The 12,693-nt window shown below is 38.6% G+C and overlaps 1 protein-coding gene across 1 annotated transcript in view; it reads left to right on the plus strand.

Moving 5' to 3' along the window:
* The window catches only part of PARD3B (par-3 family cell polarity regulator beta), a 402,224-nt gene that overhangs the window by 289,133 nt on the left and 100,398 nt on the right, over nt 1–12,693 (plus strand). The gene's annotated exons all lie outside the window — the stretch shown is intronic.

The raw sequence follows: 12,693 nt of genomic DNA on the forward strand, positions 1-12,693 counted from the left end.
TGCATCATTTACTTTATTCTCTTGTCTAGGCGTTTTGCTTCTCAGAATCTACGTTCCAGCTCCTTGGTATTTCTTGAGAAAAAACACAGCCTTTAGGTATCTCCACTTCTCTACCTTTCCACTGTCATTTCATTTTCAAACAGTAAAAGCCACAGTGTATGAGTCAGTTATCATTGTCTTCTACATAATGTGAAAGTTCACTCTTTGGAAACTTGTACTTTCTCATTATTTATCCAAATTTCAATCAATCTGTTAAATACTAGCAGTTTTTGATAAAGATTTCTAATAGCAGCACTGGCGCGTTAACTTGATTTTACTATTCTGCTTATTTGGACAATACACAAGCTGTTAGAGGAAGTATATCTGACAGCAGAAAAGATGCAGTTGTTCATTCCAGCTGTTGTGAGTGGACTTGGGGGAATGTTTTTTCCAGGTGTACAGCTTTCCAGTTATTGAAATTCAGGACCTTGGATTTGACCATGATTTCTGCTTTACATTCCTGTATCCTGTTACCTCTTTTTTTCCAAGGATCACTGGACTATATTTGTAGTGATACTTGTCTATTCAGCAGCAGCTGGAAGAGAGACAGAATGGCACAAGTGAACAGCTATGCTCAAGTGAGAAAGAGGATGGCAGGAAATTGTGTAACTGAAGGGAAAGGGGTAAAAGGGTTTCATTTTCCCACTGGAAGAAGAAAAACAGAAATGAGGCCAGGTAACTAGGTGTCTTAGTTCTAAGAGCAAGACTGAAAAGTAGCATCATAGCATTGTAAATTAATAATGCAACCTCATCTAAAAATCCTGTCCCGTCTTCAGTGCGGTTGTCCAGAGGCACAACAGTAATACAATACTAGGAGAAGAGTGCGAGGACAACTAAAGAGTATGGGAAAAAATATATCTGTTTTAAATATTGTATCTAACAAATCGAAATATATAGACATCATTAGGCACTCTTCACTTTTTCTTACAATAGAAGACCAAGTTGTATACTAAAGAAATGGAAATGCAGATGGTTAAGTTATTTCACAGTCAGGTCTCTAGTTTGTTTTACAGATGAAATACTTTCAGTTAAACATAATTCATCAACTGTGAGCGCTCGTCTGGTGAAATGTGCGTTCATACTATTGTGGGTTTTTTTATGCAGTAAATTTTTGGGCCTGAGGCCAAAACATGTTTGTTCAAGAAGTGAAGAGTAACTTCTCCTCCTCTCTGCCTGTGAAGGTAGTTTTTAAAGAATGAGTCATCAAGTAAAGAAGTAGCAACAATACATATGATCAGTTGCAGTTACTGATGAATAAGCATAATGCTCATTTTAAGGAATAATGATTGCATTCAATTGACAAATCACCTGTAAGCCAAAGTTTTTCCTACAAATTATTTGGTGGACAAAGGCTATTAGCTAATGCGTTCAGGAAACATTGTGGATGAATCAGGCACAGTTTGGAAACAAGATGGTGTTAAGTTCATTTATTGATTATGCGTCCTTAAGTAGTTTTTATCAACACCATTTAGTTATTTATACTGTTTTCTTTGGGCATCCCCCGTGGCATAAGTTTTGATGAAGTCAGTGACAGACTTCATATGTGTTCTTCAGCCTCCTATGCTGACACAGTCTTTAAGTTTAACATTTATTTTGTCAGTCATAGCAAAGTTCTTTATTCAGACTCATTTTTTGTGTTGAGATGATAATGTGTAGAATTTATAGGAGATGTGTGCTCATTTTGGTCACTACGTAAAATTAGCACCAGTTTTTTTTAGAACTGTGAATAGTTGAATGTATAATTCAGAACCTGGAGCTTTGGGGCAACTGAGGAAAGAAGCCATGCCTTTGTGTGGTGAACAAAGCATGACTCTATCTAAACAAGAAAGCAGACAAATAGTTTTTTTCCCTACGTTTTCACACAAAAACTAACAGGCTGGTAATACAAACATTAATAACAAGTCTTGTAAAAATTGTGTATGCACATCTGTGACAGGAAATTAGTGTGTTAAAGGCAAGAAATGTGCAAGGAGGAAAAAGATTTGGGGAATCTGGACTGTTTATGTTGTTTAATTAACTTTGAGCTACATGGTTGTGATAGCCAGCAAAGCAAAAGTACTTCATGGATTTAAAGCATAATTATACCATTTTTCTCTGAACTTATCCAGTAAAATATATCTCTCCATCTGATTCTTCTAGAATAACTGCTTTTAAGGTTCAAGAAACAGCAGCAATTGCCAGGCCTTCATTACAACCCTATAAAGAAAATTTCTGGCACATAGTACATGAGCAGAAAAGCAGATACAACAGATCTGTGTAGTTCACGCAATTGACTAAAAATTTCATTTGCTCAGTTCTGATATTTATTCTTTATTTATAAAGTCAATGAGGAAAGGTTTTTAATAAGTTCAGTCTAGTTTCCTAGCCTGATAAGAGTCTGTTGTGTAGCAGCTGGATGAAACCTTCCCCATCCCGAGCCCCTGTCCTTCAGCTGCCAGAGCCACATCTTGTGAGCGTGATGGAGTCCTTTTGCTTTTTCCTGTTTTCGTTGGTCACTCCATTATTAGTGGAGCCTTGGAGAGTTAGCAGGCTTGCTGACTTGTTTTTATATATGTGGTATATTTATATATGTCATACATTTAATATCTCACGTGACACTTAGGGACATGGTTTAGTGGTGGACTTGGTAGTGTTATGTTGATGGTTGGCCTTGATGATCTTAAGGTTCTTTTCCTACCTGAATGATTTTATGACTCTGTGATCTGGGACTATCTCTGCTGAAAGTAACTGGTAACCTAAAGCCACGATGTATTGAGAACTGAAAATTTTGTAGGTCCTTCTTTTCAAAGCTTACAAGTAACTAATCACTTTACTTTGTAATAACTACTTGCAAAATACACAAAAAACTAGTGGTAAAAAATCTTGGCAAATGCAGGTTGAAGTCCATCTTCCCCGAATATCCCTGCTTCCCAGCTTGGGCTCCTGACATTTGGCTGTGTGTCAATTTTGCTGTACTGAGGAGAACAGGGAAGAGCTTCCTCTAGAGATTTGTGACACGGGTTTTTGCTTAATTAACTGGTAGGGAAGGCTGCCTGACTGACAGACAGAGCCTCCTTCAGTCCCCAAGTGAGTAGTGTTAATTTTCTGCAACATACTGGGGAACATATTCCCATCAGTGTGTCCACACAACTCTTATTGATGTTAATGAGAGCTGGGTGCTTGTATCAAAGGGGAAATTGCTGTGTGTGTGCCAGGGTTGCATCCTAAATCAGTGAACAGTGGAATTGCATCATTCCACTGATAGTTTTCTTGTGCTTTGTGTCTTTCAGCAACTTCATTGTTTTTTCTCATGTTGCTATAACTATCCTAAGCCAAATTTTTCCTAAGCAAACCACAGAATAATCTAGTATCAGTTTATTCAATATGCCACATAAAATGCTTTAAAGCAGGGATTTCTGAGAAAATAGCTGAGGGGATTTTGGCAAACCATACTGGTTCTTCTTAAACTCAAAGATAGTGGTGAATTTGTTTCATATGGACAGCTTTGTCTGAAAGCTTCCTTTAGTATACTATGAAAGTGATTCACCCCCCTAATACATCACTAGAAGTCTCTACTACCATCCAAGACACTTAAAGGAATCACATTTGCAGTTCTAATTGATGGCCACTGTTTTGACAAGCAAACAGATTTCTCCTCCCAGTGGCTTCATACAGTTGGCCTCCAGCAGACCTTACCATTAGCAAAATTCTACTGAAAAGTGTATACAAGCTAATAATAAATCCGTAGGGAAGGATTCTAACCACAAACTACTATGTCTAATTAGTGATGTACAATAGCCAAGGCCAGGGAAGGGAAGTATTATTTATCAGAAGGACTGATTTTGACAGTTTAAAAATGCAAAAGCATCTATTACTTATTATGCTGAAACACATCTTTCAAAATACAGTATTTGTAACTCCACTCTTCTTTTAGTTTGGCGTTGTTTTGAAAGTTACTGCTTTCCAAAAAAAAAAAAGGAACTGTCATTGAGGCTGTAGGGATGGAGTCTGCGATGCTTAAACCTTAAGAGTGCACTGTAATCTAAGAACAAGTCTTGTAGAGTTTTCTGTTTGCCTTTACTGCCTCCCTTTCTAACTCAATATCCGTACCTCTCCCTTGGACAAGCCTTCCTCCGAAAGAGGCTGAGTCTTTTCATTGTGTACTCTGCTTTAGTTCAGAGTTTCTCAAGCACTCTGAGCAGTGCAGAGCTCAAATATAGACTAACGCATCCTGCTGGGAAAGATTTGAGACTGTTTTTGGTAGCTCAGCTACTGTAGTGAACTCTGCATGTCTCTACTGCATATTGCTGCGCTGTGTCTTGGAGGCAAGAGTGCTGTTTCCCAAGATACATTCCTTTCCTTTTCTGCCTCCAGCAAAAATCTCCAGGAAGGGGTATTTCCATAACAGTGCAGCGGGAGAGCATATGAAAGGAGGACGGCGCAACGGGTGGGGGGAGAATGAGTGTGTTGGGAGAGAAAAAGGAAATGAATGAGGAGAAACCTTAAAGGAGATAGGGGGAAATAGAAAAGGGAAAAAAAATATCTTAAACTGCTAGGAAAACAAGGCAGGTAGATATGTAGTGTTACTGTAACTATGGCTCTGAGGTGATTAGCAGAGAAAGAGAGTAGGACTTCTTAATCTGGGCAAGTCATTTTTACCCTTTGTGCCTCAGTTTCTTAAATGTGTAGAATGGAAGTGGTGATATACGCTCGACATGAATGATCATTAGAGTGTGACTACATTTCCATAGAGAATAGGGCTTCCACGAGGTTTAGGTGTTGTCTCAGTCACATCGCAGGGGACTCCTCTGTTACTGCTGTTTTTCAAGAGTCAGGCTTTCCTGGAGATCTTGTTGGAACCTGCAATGAGCAGTTTCTCTTCATGAAAGTCAGATAAGCCCCAACAAATTCCCAGTGTGGCACAAAAGGAGAGGAAAGCACACGTTGTGGTCGAGGAGGTGAGTACTGCTGTTGTGAGATAATTAGCGAGTCTGACACTTCGAAGTATCATGACTCTGAGTGCAAATGTAGCAGGTTTTCAGTTTTGTTTTGCAAATGTCATGTATTTAATTTGCCTCACGAGTTTTGTATCTGCAGTTCTGAGAATGTCACAGGTTCAAGTTTTTTCCATAGCAAAAGGGCTGAGCAAACAATTTTCTGGTGTGAATGGAGATTCTCATATAATGTCTCAGCAGCTGAAATGGTAAGAAAAGCACCGAATACCTGGAGAATCACGATGCAAGAAAAATGGAAAAATCTTTCCCCTTACAAGTATGCATATACTATACATGCATGTGTAGTTGATACGTTAGTGAGTTCTGGGGCTGTATTGCTGGTAATAGGGGGAAGAGGCACAGCACAGATGAGGAGATAGCATGAAACAGAATAGAAGGAGGAAAAAAAAAGCCTCTTTCCCTCACTTCTGTTGGTCTTTTCCCTGTCTCATTTACCTGTTAGGGGTGAAGGTGCTGTGTGACACTGAGGGATGCTGTCTCTCACTGGACTCTGCAGAATTTCCAAACTCAGTCTGAGAAATCCACCAAGTCAGCAAGTAGTCCCAGAGGGGCAGCTGGCAGCGCCTGCAGACTGCACAGGGAGTCTCTGTCTCCTACTTTTTGTCTTATTGACTGAACCTCGGAGGAATAGGTTCAGTCAGAAACTGAATTTATTTTTTTCTCCTGCATGACAGAGGATAACAAATTCCTGGAAAAATTAATAGCTGTCCTAACTGCCTGCTTCTCTTCTTCTTCCTTTTTTTTCAGCATGGGGATGAGAAAATGGGAATTAAGAAAGCAGAGTCAAGGGAGAAGACCTAATACTCTGTTCTTTTCTTTTTCTTACCATGCCCAAGACATGGATGTGATTATCCTTTTCCTCTAGAGTTGGCATTTGCAGACTTTATGTAGAATAGGGTTAGGTATGTTTCTGTGCACTGGGTGAGAATTAGTATTCACTTCAGAAGAAATTACTTTCCTCTAGGGTAGAACAGAGATGGGAGAAATGGCTAGTGTTATATGAAAGCAGGGAAGAATAAGAATATATGGGAACAGTTTTTTGGGTGGAGGGTAATTACACTGCCTGGTGAACAAGCTGGTAGGGCTTGATGCATTTGACAGACTATAAATCAACTTTTCCTTCTTCTGGCCAAGCTGTAAATTATAGCTGTGTTATATTACTGTAGGTGTTTATTTCTCTTTGTATGTGATGTAGGATGCAGAGTTCTTGTACTGGTGACCACAGATCAGCAAAATGGTCATCAGATGACTGAAGCATCATTTCTTGGATGCAGGTGGAAAGCTGTCATTCACTGTAACAAGTTTCCCAGTCAGATAATAATAACGGTAACCCCTCTTAATAAACGCTATCTCCAAAACTCATGCTACCTCCACATGTTTTTTAGAAATAAGTTTCTTGAAATATTAACAATGATTCCTCAGGCTGCCTTCTGTTGTCTATATTTGCATAGTTGCTGAGGAAAGTTATTCCAGTCCATTGGTTCTGTAGATGGACCTTGTGGTTTTGCAGCAACCACTTGTAACTCAGGTAGCCCAAGTCTTAGGGTACCATCACGTTCCTCAGTTTTTGTCTCTGGTCACTTCGTATCCTGCAGAAGTTACACTGGGGCTATGGTAGGGATGGATAGACCTACCCCATTGGTAAGGATTTCCTAATACCTAGTTACCAGAAAGAGTTACAGTACCTCAGTGTAGGGTGACATCTATATGAATTAAGGGCAAGTTCGACATTTAAACAATAAGGATGTGGGGCATAAAGGCTTAGGGAAGATGATGGTTAAGAAGATTTCAAGATTTCAGGGTATTTATTTAGATTGCCTTACTTTGTTCTGTAGTTTGTATGCAGAAGAGTAACCTCTTGCATTTCATTCGGCAAACAACCTCCAGTCATTTATCTGATACTGGAACACAGATAATATTTGAGACAATGATACTGGCAGTGAAGATTTTCTTTTGCTGCTGTCCATATGGTTGATGCTTTCAGAGCAAGCTTTACTGTGTAAGTTAGGGCTTTTGTTTGACATTTCATTTCTAAGTTTCTTCATTTCATTGAAGATTGGATGTTATTTACCTGTGAGGGGTTACAGCAAGCAGTTTCCTCAGGTTTGGTGCTGGGAATTCTTTCATTAGCCCTTAAGTCTGTGAACAATGCGATGATCCGAGCATTAATACAGATGTGATTAACCGCCTTTTCTCAGCTTTGTTTGCTTTATTCTACTGATACCTACAAGTTACATAATAAGTAGTACGTAAGGATATGCATTAAAGGCAGCTCCCCATTGTAGCAGACTTCTTGGCAAATTTATTTTCATTTTAGCACAACTTCAGTGGGAAAAAAAATTGCACTGTTGATTTATTTAGAATGAACTCCTGGAAGGCTTACTAAGTATGCCATGTGGAAAGCTCCATGAAATGCTGAGGGTTAATGTACTCTGCTCTTAATTTCAAATTCCAGATAAATACGGTTTCAGCTTTGATCCTATCTGTACTAATTCTTTGTCACTGTACTAATTAATTCAGCATGCTGGAGAAAAGATGCTAATTTGGGCATCAAAGAAATAAACGGGTTGGGGGGAGGTTGTGTTTAATGAGAGTTGTTAAAAAGATAAGTTTTACTCCCATTATACTGGATCTGCAAGCTCAGTCTAGCTCCAGTAGTTAGCTACAGCAAATTAAAAAAAAAAAAAGGTACTTAGTTTAACGTTGACATAACAAAATAGGAGCAACAAAATATTGGTGTTAATAATGTGGTTTTCTTTGTATTTGCATTATCTGTATAACCTTCTCTTTTCCTGCTGACCATAACCAGTTTAATGCCGATCACAGCATTAGAATAATGTGGATTATCTCCCAAAGTGATTTGAGGATGGCTAAATATAAGCATAGTCACTGTCATAAAGCTTAGCTAAATTTGTGAAATACAAATAATAATTATAGCACAGGACATGTTAACAAGTTGTGCCTCTTGAGTCTTGGTTGATATAATAAAACAAAGGTTAGATTATTTTTCTCTTTCCATGCGAGCAAGTTCTGATTGTCTAAGCTTGCACATAGCTGCCTTAACTGCTCTTTGGGGTGTTTCAGTGGGAGCCTGATGGTGTGACCACCTGGCTGTTGGGTGGGATGGAAGTCAACACCACCGCAGTACTGAGATCCGGAGTATAAACAGGAGCAAATGGTTTGGGTGTTGTACACAGCACTGCCCAGCCACGCAGTGGACTTGCCTTCCTGCCCCTTCCTCTCCTTCTCCCTGGAGGTGGAGACACTGCCATCACAGTTCAACTGCCCTGGAGCTGTAAGCAGAAGAGGCTGATGTGGCTGTCTCCAGGTCTGCCATCTACCAGGGATAGAGAATGGGATGCAGTCGGTGGTGAGAGGGGCAGGCAGTGGGGCAAGGAGAAGAGGTGCACACCTGCCTCTGGCACAGAGCTGCCCTTCCACCAAAAGTTTAACTCGTGCCATGAAAGTACTGCCATCTTCTTGGATACTGGTGAAGATGTGAACAGTGTTGCCCAGTCCTTGCCATGTGTGCTCTGTTCTCAAAATCACAGCCTTTTCCCAAACATTCTTGTCTTTCTGTATTTTTTCAGCTGTTGCAAAGCTCTTGATCCATTAGGGTAATACTCAGTGGCATGCTTCTGTCCAATAAGTAAACATTTAATAACAAACCTTTTAGATATTTAGAGAGCCACAAGAAAAAAAAAAAAAAAAAAAAAAAAAAAAAAAAAAAAAAAAAAAAAAAACATAAAAGAAGTATTTCATTAATGTTGCTATTAACATAAATGTAAAATGAGCCTGGTCTGTAATCACAAACAAGTGTGACTCACTAAGGATCTTTATGGAAATATTTAATACTCTCTAAAAGTGTATGTATGAAAGTGATTAATCAAAGCACAGCGCTGCTTCTAGGGTATTTCTTCTGCTGTAAAGCTGCGTGATAAAATAACTTAAAACACACGGCAGTAGTGGCAGTTAATAAGCTTTTTATAGTCCCTGTGTGGACCTGAAAATCATACCTTATTAGTATCTTTATCTTTCTTGTTCACTCATTCATTCTTACTCACATTTAAATTTAATTTTAAGGGTTATTTCTAGCCTTTCATAAGGGAGCTGCTTTAATAATCTCAGCATTTTTCCCCATTTGCTGTGAAATGACTAGGAGCCAGAGCTTTTGTTATATGTACTTTACAAATCACTCTGTTTTTTTACAGATCATTTCTGGAGATGTCAAGGCTTTATGACATTGTTAGGCTGTGTATCTTGCTTGACTGTGTCATATGCCCTCTTGAATTATTTCCGTGCAGATGTTTGCAGTTCCATTATGTACCCTGTTGGCTGCAGTGACACCTACTGATCTAGGGCAACCAAATTAACTAAGAAATCCAAGTTGCTGAATTTAGTCAGCAAGCTGCTTAGGGCTCTACCCAGCAGATGTTTCTTCTCCTTACAAGTCTGGGACTTCACAGACCTGCCTGCTTTTTAATCCTTGAAGCAAACATCAACATGTTTGAGATCTGGAAGCTCCCAGCTCCACGCGGAAATGGTGTTGCCATGACCACAGCTTTAGGTCTTGCATATAAGAAGTTTATCCCAAATATAACAGAGCAGACCTATAGAAGGTTTGTTCTAACTTTTATCCCTTGCAATGGGGATAATAAAAGCCTTGAAATGAAGTATATGCGTGCTCTTACACAATAGCCAATTGAATGTTAATATGTACTGCAAGATGATGATGTACGCTCGGTATTCAGAAACTTCATTCATTTAATGCTTCTAAGGGGAAAATGTTCGTTTTTTGCAGGGCACCCATATTTTCCTTTGAAATTCAGAGAAATAGGATAATCCTTCACTGTGCTATAGCATATTTTCAACTGTTGCGTATGGACTTTTCCCATAAGGATGTATCACTCTGAGGTCTGATCACTTAAAGAAAAGCCCTTTATACTTTTGTTTACAGAACTGTGCTCTGAGTCGTTGGAATATTAATTTTCTCAGCTGAAAAGTGTGCTAAGGTTATTAGGCTTTCTCTTCTGATGCAGTACTTCCCAGGTGTTTGCAGCAGATAATCAGAGAACAGGGACAGTCGCTCAAACAACCTGCGAAGTTACGAGTTTATTTCCTTTCAGTCATTACGATTACAAGTGGATTCATTTGGCATAAACTGATTATAGATGTATATAGAATGAGAGGATGCAACCAATCCACTTGTTTCAGGTCTTCCTGTTACATTTCTCCATTTGCACATAAGGTTTTCAGAGTAACAATTCTGAGAGAGATTAACTTAAAAGAGAACTTTGCTGTGTTCAGGATAGCAAACAGAAGTTTTAAAAATTTGTGCCATAAATCTTTTCATCAATGATGAAAATAATGCTTCTGTCAATAGCATTACTATAGAAGGTAGGTTTTAATGTATCTGAATTATTTGTTGCCTGGAGAACTGGAGACTTTAAGTCCTAAAGCCATTTAATTTTCATAGAATTTTAATATGGATTTAATTCTATACTATATTTTTGACGATAGATTTTATCCTGCCCTTGTTAAAGATAGTAGTGGGCCTCTCACTGATCTCAGTGAGAATAGCATCAAAACCCAGTTGGGCAGCAAACTTTTTTTGTTGTTGGTTTTTGGTTTTGTTTGTTTGTTGTTTATTCTTCTATAAGCATTAGAGAACCATTAAGTCTGTAGTGCACAAAACCAGGCAAGATTACAATGGGTGGAAGTTAATTTTATCATTGGAAGCCCACGGCAATTAGAACACATCAGTGAGCAGAAGATAAATTTTAGGACAGGGTGTATAATTTCAGGAAGAGATACTTTTCTGTCTGTCTGTCTGTCTTTCTGTCTGTCTTTCTGTCTGTCTTTCTGTCTGTCTTTTTTGTGGCTTAATGCTTTGTGCTCTATATTGCTTTTCTTAAGTGTTAAATTTTTGCTGTTTTTATTCTTTAATGTTTGTGCAAGATTTTTTTGAGCTGAAAACATATTACAATAATAATAAAAAACAATGGATTTTTACGATATAGCAATATGCACAAGAGGCTAAAAACCTCAACATTTCCTAGCCTTCAGCTATATGCTGCATACGTAGTGTAACAGGTTAAAATTGTAAGTCTTCGCAAATCCCATGTGAAGCTAAATATAACATGAAAAACAAATAAAACAACAATAAAAAACACCCCAAAACAACAGATCAAGTGTTTTCATCAAGATCAACTCACTATTCCTGAGTTATAATTACACTGGAACTTGCCAATTTGTAGCTAGAGCAGCTCCACCAGCAGACAGCATTATTTTTGCTGAGAGTTATCATGTTTGTAGTTATTACAATCAAAATCGTCACTATTTTATTTAAAATGTATTTTCTTCATAAGGAAGAAATAATACCTAGTCTTGAAAAGGAGGTATGTTGAAGATTTCTTTTTTTACATTTCTCTTGAGTATGCAACATATTCAGCTTTAACTCCCTTCAACAGTACAATATGCCCAAGAATACTGTTTTCGAAATCAATACTTACTACAGTCAAATATGAGAATCCACAAAACCATAATTGAAAAATTGTGGGAGAAAAGTAAGCAGACTGAATACAAACAAAGTACCAGACTTGGCTTACGACCAAGATGCAAGTGCTAATACGGCCTCCCTTGAGAAAACTGCTGTGAGACCTTCACAGCATGTGCAAGTGTTCGAAAGCAGGGTGTTTTCAGGTGCAGCCTGCTGGTGCTCATCCCAAGGAGAGTTGTTGTTTGGCTGTCTGGTTAGGTGCTTTGTTTATGTGACAGCTCTGTAGAGAACAAGAGCAATATATGCAGAGTTTCACCTGGCTTTTCACACGGGTAATGAGCCTTCCTCACTTCATATGTTCTCACTCTTTCTTAACAACCTCTATCTGTCTCGCGTTTCCCAACTGCTGCTTTCACTGCTACCACCACCCTCTGATGGGTTTTGTGGCTCCCCAGCCTGGAACTTGGAAAGCAGCAGTGGAATCAGTGTGCTGCTCTTGACTCAGGAAAAGCAGAAGCATGGAAAGTATCTGCTGTCTTTCTAGAAGCACTGATATAAGAGAGAACATCAGAAAAGAACTGAAGATGGTTTGTAGGAAAGGGGTGTGTGTGTGTAAATGTATGCATACATATTGATCAGAGGATCCCTGGAAGAATGTAATAACGCTAGCTGTCTTGTCACATATAAGAAAAAAACAAGAGAAAGCCATGCACTGGGGTGTGACTCTTCCTATTCCCTAGCACAGGCGATAGTACAGAATCTCATCTTAATGCCTGTAGTGTTTGCCTTTCTTGTTTGCACCATAAACTACATATCCGTTTCGCATGCCCGTCATTCTCCTTATAACCAAATTCTTATTGTCTGGAAGACTTGCTGAAGAATCTGTCAGAACTTCATTTGACCATACTCTCATAATTATTTATTTAAATGCACTAAAAAATTGGATTGTTAACTTACAAGCCTGACAACAAAGATTTCTGCTTTGGTCAGAGCAGAAACCTAAAGTCAATGATTTACAACTTAACTACATGTACAGTAGTTCAGCTATTCCACTTGAGGCAGTTTGGGCTGACATGAAAAATAAAAAGGGTAAAAGAAAGATCACCAAGGCAATACTGCAGACTTACAGAGAAGAGTTTGCAATTGTGAGTTAGAGTAAGT

Source organism: Oxyura jamaicensis, chromosome 7 (genome assembly GCF_011077185.1).
Source record: "Oxyura jamaicensis isolate SHBP4307 breed ruddy duck chromosome 7, BPBGC_Ojam_1.0, whole genome shotgun sequence".
Lineage (NCBI taxonomy): Eukaryota > Metazoa > Chordata > Aves > Anseriformes > Anatidae > Oxyura > Oxyura jamaicensis.